The sequence below is a fragment of the Cupressus sempervirens genome, chromosome 5 (assembly GCF_028749045.1).
Source record: "Cupressus sempervirens isolate cs-2001-9-10 chromosome 5, ASM2874904v1, whole genome shotgun sequence".
NCBI classification, from domain to species: domain Eukaryota; kingdom Viridiplantae; phylum Streptophyta; class Pinopsida; order Cupressales; family Cupressaceae; genus Cupressus; species Cupressus sempervirens.
Window position 1 is genome coordinate 155,860,150 of NC_143122.1, and position 20,205 is coordinate 155,880,354.

Here is a 20,205-nt window from a genome sequence, read left to right on the forward strand (position 1 = left end):
AAAGTATGGGGAAAGAGAACCTAATTACAATGAGGGAAAAGGTTCAAAATAATGACAAATTTTAATAATTTTAGTTTAATTTTTTCAATACATGTATATTAAAATATATGTGTATATATTTGTAAGGCCATGGGAAATTTTGGTCAAGGTTGAAGAAAAGTTGCTCAAGTTGTCATCTAGATCATCAATAGGTCTACATGGTCAAAATATTCTAAAATAATCCATGAAATGGTGATAAGAATGTGAAATGTCATGAAATGTCCAATTTGAGTGTTAGGAAGGTTATTTTCAAATTCCCAGGTCATTTGGTCAAAGATGTAAACATTCCTCCTAAAAGTTGCAAAATTATGACATTACAAAATGCAAGGTTTTGTAAGTTTCAGTCATAGTTATTGACAAAGGTTTTAGTTAGTATAGAAGGTGCTTACATGTGTAAATGGTCAAATTTTATTATCAAATTTTGCAGACGTCAAGTTTTGGTTGAGGGTATATAGTTGGATGTGTAGAAGGAAGAAAAATAAGGACACCCCAAATTGTCAAGTAATGGTTCCTATAGTAATAAGGGGTAATGGTTATAGATTTTGAAGAATACCTTCATTTCTTTTAAAGTTTTATAAGACACAAAATAAATTATTAGTCACATAGTAATTTGATGGAATCATACAATTTCTAATGAAGAATTTTGTAGTTTAGTGAAATTTTGTTAATTATTTTTCTGACCATTCACATCCCTCATCAAATAATTGAATATTTATATTAAATAACTGATTAAAATAATTATTCCAATTATTTTATTATGTGGAAAATGAGTTATCTTCCATTTTCATCCATTTATGTATTCACTTGGATGTGAAAAGAAAGAATTGTTATATTGATTTTTGAAATAATTTGTTGAAACCCTTCTTTTCAGATCAAGTAATTAAGGGTAAATGAATTCTAAAAAAGTAGTCATCAAAATATTATTAGATTGTGAAATAAAAAAGTAGACTCATATTACCATACTTTGGTTTTTGTTGTATGCTAAACGTTGCAGATATGAGGGAACCTCAAGTAGCCCTAGAGGATTGTATACAGAGTTTCTAGTTTGTTTCTATAGTCAATGAAACTTTTGCCTTTAATTTTTCATTTAAATGCTTTAAAAAGGATCCTAAATGATCTAAAAGGGTTAAAATAGTTTTCTAAACATCTAGCAATATTTTATAGCATGAAGTGAATAAAAGTGGTTATTGAATATAATGTTTATATTGTGTGTTAGAAATGATCATTTAATATGTGCTAACAATAATGTTAATAATTTACTATTTTTGGTAGAGGTTGTATGGATTTGAAGAGGTTTCTATAGATTAGAAAATGATTAAGAAGTATCGGTAATGTTCATGCATTTCATAAAGGTGGATTTCTATAAGAAACTCAAGTTTGCCTTAGGTAAATAGTTAATTACATTTAAGGATGACAACTATAGTAATTTTTGTTTTATTACACCTCAATAAAGTTTGGATTAATAAAACTTTAAAAGATCATGGTACAAAGAAGGTTGAATGCTCTGTTATGATAGAAAAAACCTCATGTTTGAGACTCCTTGGTTTCTTAGAGATGTATTAATGTATTGATAGAGAATTTACATGTTGTAAGGAATGTGTTGTGTTCTTACTTTCTAATGAAGGATTGAAGTGGTGAGAAACATAAAAAAATCTTACTTAAATGTGGTAGATAGGATGGATTATTTTTTAATCCTCTCACAAATATTTAAATTTCATGAGATGGCTTGTTAATTCATTAATTATAGTATATTGACTTTGGTGAAACTCCAATAACTCTTATGAAACTAAATTGAATTGCTTAATGAAGCATGATTTTAATGGATCAATGAACCCATCATATTGAATATTTCAAATTGGATGAAATGATGATCTTGTAAACATGATAGTTGAAAGTAAGTAGGTAAAAGGATAGATTAAGTTCAATGACTAGGAGTATACCTTGGGGCGTCAATGAATATTGAATATTTGGTTGAATCAACTAAGGAATCTATCAAGGATCTATTCTAATATCACTATGATGATAACAACTCTAATTGTAATGCATCTAAAAAGATGATAAATTGATGAAATAAAGAGGAAATCATCAAGATCATAATTAAATAATGTTTTTGATGATGTTTTTGCATGATTTTTCCTAATTTTATTTTCTTGCAACGTAAGGATTTAGAGTTACACAAAATATTCAAAACAAGAACATCCTAATGAGAAGGTGCATTGTTTTCATATTCAAAACTTCAAAAGGGTAAAAAGAAGAAATAATCAAAAGAAAAATAAAAAGCTTCCACCCTTTGAATTAATGGTTGATATATTACTTAAGTGATTATACTTGTAAATAATCCAAAGATGTTCATAATTCTTTGGGAAAATAATCTCTCATCCAAGGACCTCAAAATATGATTTAGGAGTGATTATTCTAGAAATACCAGTGAAAATTCACAACTAGTTGGAGAATTATTTGTGCAGATAAAATTTGTCCAAAGAAACACTCATCACCTAAAAACATTAGATTAAAAATTTAAGCATTAAAGAAAATAGAGAAAATCCAACATAAGAAGTAACACCAAATCTATTTGTGTAGAAGACCTATTAGGGGGAAATCATAGTGGGGTATGAAACCCACTAATGTACTAGCATAGAATTCCAGCTAAAGGTGTAATTGGATTGTACATGCATTCAGGTTCACTACTTAGATATTGCTACTCAAAAACATAAAACAAGAAGAAATCATGAATCAATTAGAAACTTGAAAAAACAATAATAGAAATTGGTATTAATTTAATCAATTGTATTGATTACCATAGGATTTCTAAGCTTATTCCTGCAAATAATCTCCTATAGAAATTTAACATCCCACAACTTAAATTTAGTTTAACTTTTCCTCAATACTAATCACTCAAATCTAAGACTAAACTAATTTATACCCCAATAGTCCAAAAGATAAATTTTAGAAATGTATTCGAAAACATTACTAGGTAATTCTATAATCTTTAGTAAAGCATATAATTCAATATAAAGTATATTATGCAATGACGCTGTCATGCTCAACCTTTTTAATCTTTCCTTATCATCTATCTAATAAAATAGTACTGAAATCTAGTCAGTGCAAACATATGGTTTAGTTATTGTCTAACACACATAATATTTTTTCAATTATTAAAAACACATTCAATTTTGGAATAATCCATTAGAACATATATGATCTAAGACATTGTAAAAGCCATATGACTATATTTAGAAAATACTATTGCTTCAAATCGTATTAAAAAGATTGCATGAGTTTGATATGGTGTGAGGGAGATCTGGAGGAGAATGTGGAGAAGCATTGGCTACCGGCTGGGCTAGGGTTTTTCCCTTAGCCTATTCTTGGTGTTTGATCTTTACTATTTTTCTGTTCTGTTTGGATTGCTAGCTACTGGACATAATTTGCATCGGTGTTTTTGGAAATCTTTTGCAGTCAATTTTGGATTGGGGTTTTATTGTTTGCATGGCAGGGCCTGGGATTTCTTCTTTGTTGGTGAGAACAGATGGTTCTTCTCCAACTATGCATGCAATGCGATCTGAATCGTTTTATTCAGGGGAGAGCTCCAAGTTGAAAAAATTTAATGGTTGTTTTTCGAATAGCCATGATCTCCCTGTTTTGGTTATTCCTCCAACGACTGTAATGGAGGACATTTATTATTGGACCAAGTATGCTTTGATATGCAAATTTCTTGGAATCCAAATTTCCCTATCCGCTCTTGAGGCATGGATCCGCCGCTGATGGAAGGTGGAAGGTGATATGGAGATTATGTTGGCGGGGAATAGTTATTTTTTTGTTGTATTCTCTTGCATGTCTGATCAGGATCGTGTTTTTGAAGGAGGCCCTTATTTCTACAACCATGTGGGGTTATTTGTCAAACCTTGGCATTCAGGTTTTAATTCTGCTGAGGATCTCCCTTCAACAGTGCTAGTTTGGGTTCGCTTGCCTTGTCTTCCCTTGGAATTTTGGCGTGAAGACATCCTTCGACAAATTGCTGCTTTGTTGGGGAATCCGACTGCAATCGCACATCAATCCCTCGATAAAAAGCTTATTTCTTATGCTAGAATTTGTGTTGAAATTAATTTGAATAACCCATTACCAGATTCTTTGGAAATTTGTATCGGGGATTTTTCTTGGGTGCAGCAGTTAGATTATGAATCTCTCCCTTTCCGTTGCTGGATTTGTCATGAGTATGGTCATTTACTATGTCAGTGCCCCCATAACTCAAGTTTCAAAGGAGTCGATGGTTCTACAGCTGGAAATACTGGTGGTTTGGCAGATACTACAGGGAAAGGAAAATATCAAATGGCTAATACTACCAAGGGGATGAATCCGTAAGATGCTACAGGTAAGGGTAAGGCTCAAATGTAGGATAAGGATGGATTTACCCTTGTTTGCCCTCGTGCTAAGGGCCATGGTCAAAAGAGGCCTTTGAAAGAAAGATTATCTGATTCAGGTTTTCACTGCTTTGAGGTGCTGGATAGTATGGTTCTAGAGGAGGGTATTCCTCCTCCTATCTCTTCTGATCCAGTTTACCCAGATGAGAGATCTGTTCCTAATGATGCTTGTGGGGCATTCCAAGTTGTAGTATATCAGAACTGTGAGGGCCCTGTAGCTCCTGTGACAGAGGCTCTGGTGACTCTTGCAGTGTTGGAGGATAATGATGTTATTTTAGTTGACTTGGTTAAGGATGTGCTACCATTAGGTAAGGGCAAGAGTTCTCCTCTCCCCTTGGGGTTGATGTCTCGACCCTTTAAGCGGGCTTCTTCTACTCCTCTAAGGAGTGGGTGCAAAATAGGCCAAGAGAAGATTAAACTTACAGGTGATATATTGATTGAGTCTGGTTCAGTGAAACATTTGGATTCTCATTTTTCCAATTCTACCCAATGATAATTATTCTCTCATGGAATGTAAGGGGGTTGAATAGCATCCCTAGACAAAAGGCTATTCACAACTTGGTGGTTGATCATATCCCTGATGTTTTTTGTATCCAAGAGACTAAGCTCTCTGTGGAGTCTATGGTCCAACATGCCTCTAGTATTTGGTCTCGTGGCCAATTCCAGTGTGTTGGGAAACAGGCAGTGTGGGTGGTTTAGCTATATTTTGGGATCCTCAAAAAATTTCTCCTCTTGGCTGGATGTCTTCTTGCTCAGCTCTCTCTATGGTAGCTTCTGCTCTAGACTCAGGAGAGGTAATCATGGTTACTACTGTGTATGCATCTGTTGATCTTGTGGGAAAGAAGGAACTTTGGGAACATATTCAATATGTTAGATATTATCATCCTTATCATCCTTGGGTGTTAGTAGGGGACTTCAATTCAGTTTTAAGTCTAGAGGAGAAGCATGGGGGTTTGGCTAGATTGGGGCCTTCTTCTGCTCTTCTTCGGCAACAGATATCTCTTTTGCATCTCTCTGATGTTAAGCCTTCTGATGGTCTCTATATCTAGAATAATCGCAGCACTGGTGTTGCTGCTATCTCAGAACGTTTGGATAGATTTCTTGTTTCTTGCTTCTGGGTTAGTGGCACCCTTACTATCTCTTCAGAAATCCTTGATTGGAGGGGTTTAGATCATTGGCCAATCAAATTTTTTGCTATAGGGGCTTATGTTCCGAAGCATCCTCCTTTTAAGTTCCAGTTGATGTGGCTTCAGGACTCCTCTCTTCATGATTGTGTTTTATGTTGGTGGAAAGATGGTGCTCCTGCATATGGTACTGCAATGTTCTCATTTTCTAAAAGGTTTCAATATGTTAAAAGGCAGCTCAAGATATCGAATAGGGATTGCTTTGGGAACCTTCAATTTATGAAAAGGCTTGCTCAAGAAGATCTTGATGTCATCACAAGGGAGATTAGAGATCGAGGTTTCTCAGAGGCTCTTGGAAAGGCTAAATCCCTTGCTTCTAGAGCTCTAGAAGAATGGGAACTTTGAGAGGAAATTTTTTGGAAGCAAAAGGCTAGAGTTGTTGCCTCCAGGAAGGTGATTGTAACACTGCCTTTTTTCATAAAACAGTGCAATCTCGCTAGAATCAGAGCACTATCTCTTCTTTGGTTAATTCTCAAGGTATCCAACTGAATTCCTTGCTAGCTTTGTTCCAGGAGGCTATTTGGTACTTCTCTACCCTCTTCTCTAAGGACTCTCCTCCTACTGATAATGAAGAAAATCTTATTTTGTCTTGTATTCCTTCCCTTATCACTCAAGAAATGAATGATTATCTCATGCGTCCTATTTCTTTGGAAGAGCTGGAGGAGGTGGTCTTTGGCATGCCTAAGGGGAAGGCTCCTAGTCCTGATGGCTTTCCAATTGAATTCTTTCAAGAGTTTTGGGACATCATTAATCATGATTTGTTGGCGGTGGTTAAAGAATCCTATGCTAGCAAGCAGATGCTTCGAGCTTTGAACTCTACATTCTTGACTCTTATTCCTAAGAGAGAGGGTGCTAATCAATTGGAGTGTTTTATACCAATTGCCTTATGTAATGTGGTTTACAAAGTTATTACTAAGTTGATTGATGAGAGATTGAAAAGGTGGCTTCCCATTATTATCTCAGAAGAACAAGGTGGTTTTTTTGCTGGCAGACAAATTTTGGATGGGGTGGTTATTGCTACTGAGGCTATTCACTCTATGGCTGCTTCTAGGGAGAGAGCCATGTTTGTTAAGATGGATATGGCTAAGGCCTACGATAGAGTTAAATGGAGCTTCTTAAGGAGTATTCTTCTTTTTTTTGGATTTAGCTCTGACTGGGTGAGTTGGATTATGAGTTGTGTTACTTCTGCCTCTTTTTCAGTTCTTATTAATGGTCAACCTTCTCAACTATTTGGTGCTTCTAGAGGCCTCCACCAGGGTGACCCTCTCTCCCCATATCTATTCATCATCATGGCTAAAGGCTTGGGAAGATTCATTAAGCATCAGGTGTCCCAGAATTCTATTCAAGGCTGGTGGTGGGGTAATGGCTTACCTTCTCTTTCCCATCTTCAATTTGTTGATGATTCTGCTCTTGTTGGTCTTGCTAGGATCAAGGAAGCTGAAGCCTTTTGACATGCTTTGGATGTTTATTTGGAAGCTTCAGGCCAAAAAGTTAATGAGCACAAATCTTCCATTTACTTTTTTAACACTCCTGATTCTATTCAGCACAGGATTGTTGGTATCCTACAGTTTCAAATAGGATCACTTCCTTTGACTTATCCTAGCATCCCTATTGCTATTTCTAGGAAGCCACATCTCTTCTGGAAAAAATTGATTACCAAGCTTCAGGATAAGGTAAATCATTGGACTCATAGATGGATTTCTACTACTGCTCGGGCTACTCTTCTTCAAGCTGTTATCCAAGCTCTTCCTACTTATCGAAGCATGGTTCACGCTGCACCTATTTACTTTCTCAAGGAGTTTGATGCTCTTTCTCAACAATTCCTTTGGAGTGGTAATTTGCATAGTACTAAATGGAGCCTGGTTAATTGGGCTACTATTTGTAGGCCTAAAAAGGAGCGTGGTCTTGGTCTTCGATCTTCTCTATTGAGTAGTCAAGCTTTGGCTGCTAAACTTTATTGGTGATGGTGCTCTGGACAACATCAACTTTGGGCTCATATTATCACTCATAAATATTTTCATGGTGCTGATCCTTGCTCTCTTTTTGCACTTCATCTTGAAGGTTGTGGCTCAATGGTTTCACATACTTTGAAGACAGGTGTGATGTTGGTAAAGAGGGGTCTGTTTTGGATATGTAAAGGAGGTTCTCAGGCTTTGTTTTGGTCTGATGCTTGGGATGGATTCCCTTCCATTTTATCCATATACCCTCATCTTTAGCCTCTTGGTGACTTTTTTCTTGCTGCTAGATGGGATAAAGTGGCTCATTACAAGACTCCTTATCAATTGGGACCTATTGTTGGTTATAGATGGAAGCATTCTTCTGATTGGCCTCTTGGAGGTACAGACATGGATCGTTAGGAGCTTTCTCAAATTCAAGCCTCTAGAGAGTGTTCTTCTTTGCTTGGTCCAGATGTTTTGGCTTGGGGCGGTACCTTGTTTGGTAAATATCATGTCTCTGATGGGTATCAAGAGATAACTAGACAATTATTTGGGAATGCTGAGGTCCCTTGGTGGAAGCAAGTTTGGAATAAAGTTTCTTGGTCCAAGTGTAATTTTTTCATGTGGCTAGTGGCTCACAATCGTTGTCTTACCTGGGATAATCTTTGTAAACGTGGATTTCAGGGCCCCTCTTATTGTGTTTTGTCTGGTAATGGAGAGGAGTCTATCTCCCATCTGTTCTTCCATTGCTCCTATTCTACTCAGATATGGCACCTTCGGTGGAGCGCTTGGGGTTGCTCTTCTCGGCATGCTTCCTCTTTGTCTGAGTTTTGGGCCCACTTGGGTACTGCTCCCTCCAAGTCTTCTTTTCTCCATGCTGCTTGGATTGCTAGCCCATCTTTCATGCTTTGGCATATTTGGTTGGAGAGGAATCGTCGCATATTCCAAGATGTTCGGCTCGGTGTTTTGCATCTTTGGTGAAAAATATCACATTCTCTTCAAGAAACTATTCTTGTGAAGTGTGAGCTTGATAGGGGTATGGATCCGGTTGATCTTGCTATCTGTAATCGCCTCAATTTTCATCTGTGGGATGGGGCTGCAGCTCATAGGTTTCCTTGTATGTCCAGGTAGCTTCACCATCAGAGGAAGGGTCGGGTTAACCGGGATGGGCATTAGACTCCTCCTCCCTGTGGAGTTCTGAAAATTAACACTGATGGTTCTTCCCATGGGAATCCTGGTCCGGCTAGTATTGGCGGAGTGGCTCGTTGTAGTTCTGGGGATGTTAAATTTTTCTTCTCAGTTCATAAGGGTGATTATACTAACAATCTCATGGAAGCTCAGGCTATTTTATATGCTATGGAATAGTGTTGCTTGTGGGGATGGAGTAAGATTATCTGTGAGTCTGATTCCCAGGTGGTGGTGAACATGCTTTTTTCGCAAGAGCTTGAGGATGTTAGTTGGTAGCTAGCCACTGTTGTTAAGCAAATTCTTTTCTTCTCTTCCTCTTTTCAGTTCATTAGGTTCACGTATATTCCTCGTGAATGGAATAGAACTGTTGATTGTTTAGCCAAATGGACATCTAGTCATGATCTGGGTTGGAATATTAGGGATAGGAGGCAACTGTCCTTTGAGATGGTGCAAGAATTTGATGATCTTGTTGCTTAGGATCGAGCTCCTTGTTGAGCTCTCCTTGTTGTATTTCTTTCTGTCTTAATAAATTTTTACCCCTCTTTTTGCAAAAAAAAAAAAAAAAAAATCCTATTAAAAATAATTTTACTAGCCTATTCAATCGATTCCAAATAACCAAACTCACTATTCAAACAAATGCCACATGGTGGCATGTACTTGCCTTATAGTAATTTGTATTAATTTTATTGAATATAATTATTAATGTGTAGTATATTTTTATTAAATTTTATTCAACATAATTAAATTATGGTAAAAAGTTTTAAAAAAATTATAATGAATAAATTTTAAAAGTAGTTAGATTGAATAGGTCTTAAAAAATTGCATTTCTATATATATTCTCACAACATAAATAGTTTTGAGTTAGAATATGTCCATAAAAAAAAATTTAAATAGAGCATATTCCATCAATATATTTATGATATTTATAATTGTCATAATTAATTGTCTTTGAAAGAAATTAAAAATTACAAAAAATTGAATAGAATACATATAACTAAATCTTAAAAGTTTTTTTTTTGTGATTCAATGACAATATTATTAAATATAATTTATATTTTTAAATTATATCAATTTTAATGCATTAATGTCTTGTAATATTAATTACTAATATTTACATGATATTAATATATCTATTTTTTATAAAAAAATATTTTAATTTATTAAATCTAACAAAATTTTAATAAAAAATCAAATATAGTCTATTGACAATTTATGTAAAAGATTAAGTATAAATTAAGATATAATTGAAAAGTGCCATGTAACTATCCATTTACATGTATTTAGCTAAAAAAATTGTAATATGGTAAACCTTTGAAAAAAGGGCTCCTATAACAAAACCTATTGAGCCAATCAAATAATATGTATAGTATATGAAATTTATAATTAAATAATTAAACTTTAGAAAGACTTTAATTATTTAAAAATATTTATATGTGATTGGTTTAAAATAATTGATTTTGGAAGAAATGAATCCAATAGTACATTGCCTGTGACAAGTACAATAACTAACAAATCATAACATCTTCAAAATAATAGTTGAAAAATATTGAAATTCATATTATAGAATACTGTCCCGTGATGCAAAGCCACACCTTGGAAAACTCAGGAGGAATCAGTCACTCAACTGAGTTGCTTCAAGGGGCATCTACAACCTTCAAGATCACACACAATATATTATAACCACCCATTGTGATTTGAACCAACTGTTCTTATCATTATTATTATTATTAAAACACAACTAGAGATACCTTAGAATCAACTCATAAGACTCCTATAACCATCCACTAGATTCAATAAACAAAACTTTGAAAATAAATCCCCCAAAAAATTTCTTCTTGCTGCCTCCAGATAGACCTGCACTCAGACATTAATAACTTTTGAAATAGAAATATTTACTCAATCCAACCATTGAGATTTGGTGTAACTAGGTTTTAAACAACATATAAAAATTTGAGAGAAATCCAACGGTTCAAACCCAAGATATTGACCACGCATTAGAGTACATTTTCTTGCAAAACATTGCTTCTTGCTGTCTCTAGATAGACCCGTGAACAAACATGTATAACTTTTGAACCAGACAATATTTTCTCAATCCAACCATATATGTTTTGTTTAACTAGGTTTCAAACAACATATAGAAATTTGAGAGAAATCCAATATTTCAAACTTGAGATATTGACCCTACATCAAAGTACACTTTTCTGCAAAACATTGCTTCTTGCTGTCTCTAGATAGGCCTGCACTCATACATGAATAACTCTTGAACCAGATCAAAAGTCTTCAATCGCTCTAGTAAAGATGAGCGTAATTCGGCATGCAATAACATATCCAAAGCTCATGAAAATCCAACGGTGCATTTGGGAGATATTACCCATGCACTGAGACTAATTTTTTGCAAACATACCGAATTCGACCCAAAACTAAAACTTTTTAATCTTCTGCAAACTATCAACTGGTTTTCAGTGAGAAGATAAGAAAAATCCGTTCAAAACTCAGACCATTGAAAACTTGTACAAAGACAAAATAAAAAACATTCCATATCTCTCCAAATTTGATTCGTGTCTTACATAGCCAACTGGCTTTTTATTTAAAACTGACTCTCTTTTTCTAATTAAAGGATGTGAAACATTTTCTTCTTATTTAGAAAAGAAGAACGTCTTCTATCCAAAAAAAGGATAAGAATATGAAACGTTCTTTCTACCAATATTAGACAGTCGTTTTCTAAGTCAGGGATATTCCAAAAACTGCCTACTACCTATTATTGGATTCTAAAAATCATTAAACACTCCACCTACGAACTAAAAAAAAACTATTCTAATTTAAGATCCACACACCTGGTCCTAGGTGGCTATATCTGGAGAGCTTATCGAACTTCTACTCTAGGTATGCCACCACATGTAGGACGTTATTACAAAATTCAAAAACTAAAAGCATTTAAAACATAACATTAAATTCCCTATTACATTTTCAACAATGTTACCTCCTATAGCATTTCTCTTCTCTGCCACTGCAACATACTCCCCTGTAGAATGAATCTCAAGTCCTCTTGAGATGATGTGTTGTAGAAATGAAGCTCATTCTTCTTTCGAATATTCCAATTTCTTTGAACTAGGATGAGCATATCTACAAGAAAAAGAAAAATAATATCCAACTTCTCCACCTTGTAGCTTTGATTCTTTAATGCTGTAAATGTCACAGAAAATTCTCCAGCATGATTCACTATACATGAAATCTGCATCCCTGCATAAACATTATTAGAAGAAAACATATCATCAGCATTAAGATTATTTGAGTTCTCTTTTTGAATATGAGCTTCCTTATACACCATGTAATGTGCATCATATCTATCTTCATCAATAGTAACCATAAACTTATCTGCTTCTTGACTATCAACTAGTTTCACATCTTGAATCTTAAGAATTGTATTTATCTCTTCTTCCTTTATTAAACATTTATCATCATCTTGATCTTCTGTAGTAATCTCACTTTCAAATATCTCTTTCTTATTACAACTTTTCTCAAGAACAATAACAATATTGCACTCTTTCCTTTCTTCTTCAAGCTAAGTTTCCGTACTACCGCCATGCCTTTTCCATTCTCCCACAATGACTGTAAATTTTTCCCATAAATTAGATTCTTGTTTAGAACTTGCTGTTACATATTCCTTAGCTTCATCTTCATGCCATTCCTCTTGACATTTTTCTTCATTATGCATATTTAAGGCTTCATCAATTGCCTCCAAAATCTGTTCTATAGGAGTACCTTCCAACATTGTACTCTTCTCTATTTTCAAAGGACACATTATTGTTCCAACCATAACTTTATCACACTCAAATCCCATAGGGCTTTCCTCTTTATTCTTTTCATCAACATTTACTTGTTGCACTCCTTCTTTCTGCATTTTATTCTCTCTCAACTTAGCTTCATTCTCTTCACGTTTCCTTCTCAAACTTTTTATTTCCTCTTCTATCTTGCTTACCTCTTCTTTTTGTTTTCTCATTTCTTCTTCCTCTCTTTTCTTCTTTTCTATAACTTCCACCTTCAAGTTTGAAGACTCCATCTCTGAATTTTCTTCCTCAGTCTGATTTGCAGCATCGTTCTGTAATTTGTCTTTGAGTACAGGAACCAGTGCAAAGAGTGGGCTCTTCTTTCCTTTCACCTCTTTCAAGAATTCTTTCTTACCCATCACCATAACTTTGGCTTCTATGGTTTTGGATTCTTCTTGACTTGGCTCAACTAGAGGTATCAATTCAACGACCTTTCCATTCTTTGTAATGGTATACATATTCTTCACTCCATCATGATGTGCCTTGAGATCATATTGCTAGGGTTTTCCGAAAAGTAAATGGCATGCATCCATATTAACAATATCAAACAATAATCTATCTTTATAGGCTCCAATCTGAAATTCCACCCAAGCTTGCTCTTCTACTATAGTCTATTTTCCTTTATTTAACCAAGATACTTTGTAAGGATACGGGTGTTGTATTCTTGGTAGCTTTAACTTTTCCACCATTTCAAGAGACACAAAATTTTCTGTAGAACCAGAGTCTACCAGTACCTTACAAACTTGTCCTCCAGATTTGCAGGTAGTTCTGAAAATGGACTTCCTTTGTGGTGGTTCTTCTTTGATAGGCATTTTTAACAGTGTTCTTCTCATCATAAGTGCTTCCTGCTTTTCTGGATAACCATAACTTTCTGAATCTTCTTGTAAATCTGCTTCATGTGCCAGGTGTATTCTCTTTTCACCATGAGTACTAGAGCTTTCTTTTGCTGGACATTTATGTGCCATATGACCTTCCTGATTACAGTTGTAGCATCTTATTGGTCCATTTGTCCTTCCTGGTGATCTTCCTCTGAAATTTGGCCTTCTACCTGTGAAACTTCCTCTGAAATTATCAAACTTATTATCTTCATTATGCATCTCCGTTTGTGGCTGAAAATTTGGACTCCTTCCGCTAAATGTACTTCTTCCTCTGAATGGTTGTCTTTCTCTGCCTCTGTTATTATTTTCTTGTCTCCTTTTGATTTTCTCTTCCACCTTTAAAGCCAACTGATAGCACTTAGCTACAGTGTTAGTACTTAGCAACTGCAACTCTTCTTGTATGTTCATCCTCAAACCATTTAGGTATCTTGCTACCTTGATACTCTCGGGTTCTGTGAATTTTGATCTTAGACTTAACTTCAGAAATTCTTCTGTATAAGTACAAACATCCACATCCCTTTGTCTGAGATTCTACCTCTTCTGACGCAACTGTACCTCATAGTATTCAGGGAGATATGTCTCTCTTATCATTGACACCATCTTCTTCCATGAACAAATCTTCCTTTTATCCTTTTTTACCCTTTCTTCTTGCACAAAATTCCACCATGTAAGGGCTGCTCCCTTCATTCTGGACTTAGCCAATTTAACTTGCTGTGATTCTGAAACTTTTTCACATTCAAAATGATTCTCTAAGGCTTCAATCCATTCCAACACTAATTCAACATCCATCTTTCCTGTAAACATAGGTAACTCCACGGATTTTCCTCCCAAATCCTTTAAAGCTTTAAAAAATGGTTTCTTGTTCTCAAATATTCTATCTTCATCACTGTCGGGTATGTCTTCCTCTTCTTCCATTTCTTCTTTCATTTCTTTCTTCTCAACTATATTCTGCATATATTCCAACTTACTGGCTAGTTCTGCCACTATCCCCTTCAACTCACTATTCTCTTTCTAGAGAAGTTCTTCTTGCTCCTCGACTTTCTTCGCTAACTCTGCATTGGTCACCATCTTGCTTGACCCTATTGAGGAATCTTGATCAGGGGCGTTCAACATATAACTTCACAACCGACAACTCTCAAGCTCTGATACCAAAAATGATGTAGAGCCACACCTTGGAAAACTCAGGAGGAATCAGTCACTCAATTGAGTTGCTTCAAGGGGCGTCTACAACCTTCAGGATCACACACAATATATTATAACCACCCATTGTGATTTGAACCAACTATTCTTATCATTATTATTATTATGAAAACACAACCAGAGATACCTTAGACTCAACTCATAACACTCCTATAACCATCCACTAGATTCAATAAACAAAACTTTGAAAATAAATCCCCCAAAAAATTTCTTCTTGCTGCCTCCGGATAGACCTGCACTCAGACATGAATAACTTTCAAACCAGAAAAGATTTACTCAATCCAATTGTTGAGAATTGGCGTAACTAGGTTTCAAACAACATATAAAAATTTGAGAAAAATCGAATGTTTCAAACTTGACATATTGACCCCGCATCAGAGTACATTTTTCTGCAAAACATTGCTTCTTGCTGTCTCTAGATAGGCCTGCACTCAGACATGAATAACTCTTGAACCAGATCAAAACTCTTCAATCACTCTAGTGAAGATGGGCGTAATTAGGCCTATAATAACATGTCCAAAGCTCATGAAAATCCAACGGTGCATTTGGGAGATATTACCCATGCACTGAGACTAATTTTTTGTAAACATATCGAATTCGACCCAAAACTAAAACTTTTTAATCTTCTACAAACTATCAACTAGTTTTTAGTGAGAAGATAAGAAAAATCCGTTCAAAACTCAGATCATCGAAAACTTGCACAAAGACAAAATAAAAAACATTCCATATCTCTCCAAATTTGATTCGTGTCTTACAGAGCCGACTGGCTTTTTATTTAAAACTGAGTCTCTTTTTCTAATTAAAGGATGTGAAACGTTTTCTTCTTATTTAGAAAAGAAGAACGTCTTCTATCCAAAAAAAGGATAAGAATCTGAAATGTTTTTTCTACCAATATTAGACAGTCATATTTTAAGTCAGGAATATTCCAAAAACTGCCTACTACCTATTATTGGATTCTAAAAATCATTAAACACTCCACCTATGAACTAAAAAAAAACTATTATAATTTAAGATCCACACACCTGGTCCTAGGTGGCTATATCTGGAGAGCTTATCGAACTGCTACTCTAGGTATGCCACCACATGTAGGACGTTATTACAAACTTCAAAAACTAAAAGCATTTAAAACATAACATTAAATTCCCTATTACATTTTCAACAATGTTGCCTCCTATAGCATTTCTCTTCTCTGCCACTGCAGCGTCCTGTAAGGTCTTCAAATGCTCATTTCTATATATGAACACATTTTTTGCCTCATGCATACATCTATAAAATATTATTAATTTGTCATTAGTTAAATAATATTAAGCAAGTTGACACTAATGTCGCTAGCATTCTTCATCATCACATTTATTTTACTTACACTCTTACATGGTGATAACTACTAGTGAAAGTAGAAAAAGTAGAAGCATCCAAAATCACCTCTATTCTAGGTGACATCTACTCTTTGCACATTCTTGACTACATCTTATCCAAGACTACAATATTCATGGGTTAATCTTGAGTACAAGCCTTCGTAGCATCTCTGATCCACCTCAATCCATTTATTAAATCAATTTGGTATCCTTAGGGATGCATTATCCTCTTCACTAGAGGTCCTATCAAGTAGTTGTGATCCTTTAACATTATTCCTAACTCAAATTTGTATGTATTATTAGTACTTGTCATAGGCTAAGTACTATTGTAACATGTGTCATGTAATGGAAGTTATAATAGTTTAAGATTAAAAATTTAAAAGTTAGAAAAAAATAATAGTTTAAGAATAAAACTTTAATAGTGAGGTATAATGATGTTAATTTAATATAATTTAATCAATATATATTTAAGATTAAATTTTTTTATCTTCATACATATTTAAAAATTTGAATAATAATAATTTCTAAAAAAAATTATCATATAAGTGTAATGTTAAAATTCATTCCTTCTCTTTAAATTATTAAAAATACAATAAAATATTTTTCATTATTTTAGAAATTAGGGTTTGACATATAAACATTAAAAAAAATCAAAGGATTAAATTAATTATAAAAATAAAATTAATTTTGTTGAAGTAGGAAAAATTAATCACTCGTTATGCACAAGTGATTGCAATAGTATGTGCCTCTGACAAATACAATAAGTTTTCTATTTTTGTATTATCTAGTGATTTATTTATTTTTATCGACAAATTATAATTCGAATTTGTTTAACATATAAAAAATCAATTACAACAAATAACAATAAGTAATCTAGGCTTTGGCCATTTACTGATAAAAAAATTAAAAATTCATACGTATATAATATAATTTTTTAAAAAAATTAAACATAAAAATTAAGTTTGAGTAATATGATTGGCTTAAACTAGCTTATCTCTTATATACGATTTTTTTTTGGCTTTATAAAAATATATAACTATAATTATTTTGATAATTTATTAATTAAACTATATTTAATTAAAATTAAGATTATCACTAAAAGAAATTCATAATACTTTTAATATTATAATTTAATTTTTAAAATTTTAATTATCATTAATGATATTAATTTTACAATAATTAGAAAAATATAATAGTTTATTACCTCTATTTTAGTTTCTATTCTACTTTAGTTTTTACTATAACTAAGGAGACAAGTACTTAGCCATTAGATGGTACTTGTTTGTAACGAGAAGAAAATAGGTTTTGATCAGAAATTAAGACCCTTTACAATAGAAAATCTAAAACTTCCAGCCAAAATAAATAATGTGCGCTAATGAACCACCAACAAAGGAAATACATGATTCTCATACGAAGAATTCTAGAAAGAGTAAAATATACATTCCTATGAATCAAATCCTTATTTCACAGTGCATACGTTGTGACCATGACTATACACGGATCTGAACCACGAAGCCTACTGGTAGTGTTAGGGATATATAGTTGCCACATTATTAGTTTTTTACTTTTTACTCCCATAACACTAGGGAAACTAGAACCATTTTTTAAAGGAACCTAAATAGCCTTCGCCTACGAATTGAATCAAAACATTTTTTTTTTGTTTTATTTTTCACAAAAGTCCTCTATGTATTTAATATATTGTTCATTCCCTTCCGTCATATCCTTAATAATCTTAGCCAGATCTTGAAAACTTGTAAGGATTGTATCAACATTTTGCACATGTAGGACAAATTTCAGAATCCTTTCTTTAATATCATTAATATTGAATGCCAACTCAAAAGGAAATATTGAATATTAGTCACATCCTTATGATTCGTCATGTTATTCATAGTATCATTAATAGAAGACCCCCTCTAGTATGTCATATCCTTATTTTTGTCAACATAAATGTTAATGAAGATATCAAACATAGGATCGTCAATAGACATAGATTATAAAATAGGTCAAATAATTTCAATGTTTGTAACAGAATGCAAATAAATTTTCATGTGCACTTTGTACATATAACAAGACTTGCTATCTTAATTACCCTTCAAATGGAATAAGGATAGACATGTATAACATCAAAGACTAAAATAATTAAACATATAATTCTCTTATAAAGCATAATATCAAAGATAAGATCGATCCTTGTGTATTACCAGGTTAATCTAAAAATAAATAATCCGTACGAGCTTGTTATAGTTATAAATGAATAAAATACAAATAAATAATAAAAATGCGTACATCAAACCAAACCACCCTATCTCTCTCGAAAACTTCTAGGCCTACTCTTACCACCTTCCTACAATTTCGTAGAAAAAAAAACAATTGACTGTCGATTTCTTGTTTCGTACTCGATGATTCTTCCGGATACAAAACAAATATTAAAAAAATCTTCACTCTGAACGTCTATTTACTACCAGGGCCACGTATTGTTGACGTAGTGGCGGTGACGCAATATTAAGAGGTTCAGATGATGCAAAATAAAAGTACTTCACGAAATAAGCGGCATATGAGATGTGACCTGGCTGTCATTTACAACCGCCCTATGCTCAATTTTCCACACTTCAATCACTAGCTTTGGAAACTTATGTTCATTTCTTCATTATAGTGGCCCCATTGAGCAGCCTGTGATTTTTTATGACAACAAAACCAAGTTCACGCCTACACTTGTATAGCCTCCTGTAAGATTTCTAGCGTCTTCAATTCTCTATTGAGGCTACATTTCCTTCTTACCCTGCTTAACCCATTTCCTTCAATTAGATGTTACAAATGCTACCCTGAAATTAGGGATTGTCTGTCATGAGTATTGAATTCGGTAGAACATCATGCAATCTTGGATCGAATTTAATTTCGTGCTTATAATCTTTCATTCTTATATATACACTGATAGTTTTTCATTATCTTCATGAAATTCTTCAATTCTTGTACTGATTACCTTAGAAGTAATATAACCTTAACTTTTGGTTTCAGAGTTAATTGTTACTTTATTTTTAACATGACTGTGATAGTACCGAATGGGTTATTTGTTTTTTTTTCTGTGCAGGGGTTTCGAAGAGAATGAAAGCTTTGAGCCTCTAATAGTACAGAGAGAAGTCAAAGAGAAGGAGTGTAAACGTCCACGAACAGACGACAACTCGGGAGGAGAGCTTTTAGATATGGCAGAAAAGGAGAGTAATTTGTGTGGGCCAGGAGATGATAGTGAGGTAGAAGAGTTTTTCTCCTTGTTGGACAAAATTCAATCGATGAGAAAACTTCTCAAGCATAAGCAAATGGATTTGTCTTCTACGACCAAGAATGTGGGTTGCAAAGATGTCAAATTGATATCTCAATGGAAGCCCTCATTCATATGGGAGGATTTCTCAGTGGCTAGCCCATCTGCACAAATTCATTTAACACACAACAATGAAGGCTGTTCTGGACGATCTCTTACTCCATATGTTGAATCAGATAAGCATCTGAAAAGTTTTGATTTAAATGTAGAGGCCACCCATGAAAACTGTGTTTAATTTCTTCCAATTCTGTTTGTTCATCTCAAATTCTGTTGGTGTTTGGGAGCCCGTATGAATTTTCTGTAATGAATTGAGAAAATGAATATTCTGTAAAACATTAATCTGTATGACTTTGAAAAATCCAACTTATGTTTTTCGAATTTTGTATGATATTGGAATTTTATTTTGAATGTTTTTATGTGCATGTCACAATTAATGTAGATAGTAAAGTTGTCTAGTTATGTATCTGAATTAAAATAATCACATTCAGATGGCTTAAATATCATATATTAAGGTTTGATTCTTATATTTAAAGCTTTAATAGTCAAATTTGACTTGTTTTTACAAGGTTGATTTCTTACTTAGTGTATGATGGTTAAGGATGGTCATGATGGGTTGGAATTATACATAGATTTCATATAAGGTAATGTTTAAAGTTTTTTGAAGTATCAGATCAATGAAAGTTGGAATTATACATAGATTTCACATAAGGTAATATTTAAACTTTAAAGTTTTTGAAGTGTTAGATAGCAGCCAAAAGAATGTGGGGCTGTCCTTGGAGTACAAAAAGGCTGAAAGATCAGCATGAGTTTATCTCCCAATTATCTCACTAATACAAAATTCTAAAACAGATCAATCATTGCCA

The 20,205-nt window shown here is 33.8% G+C and overlaps 1 long non-coding RNA gene across 1 annotated transcript; it reads left to right on the forward strand.

Annotated features, from left to right (window-relative positions):
• Positions 1 to 18,733: 18,733 nt before the first annotated feature.
• LOC149554919 (uncharacterized) lies at positions 18,734 to 19,750 on the forward strand. The gene is made up of 2 exons (XR_016365270.1): positions 18,734 to 19,013; positions 19,115 to 19,750. It is a non-coding gene; the product is annotated as an uncharacterized LOC149554919 (long non-coding RNA).
• Positions 19,751 to 20,205: the final 455 nt, after the last annotated feature.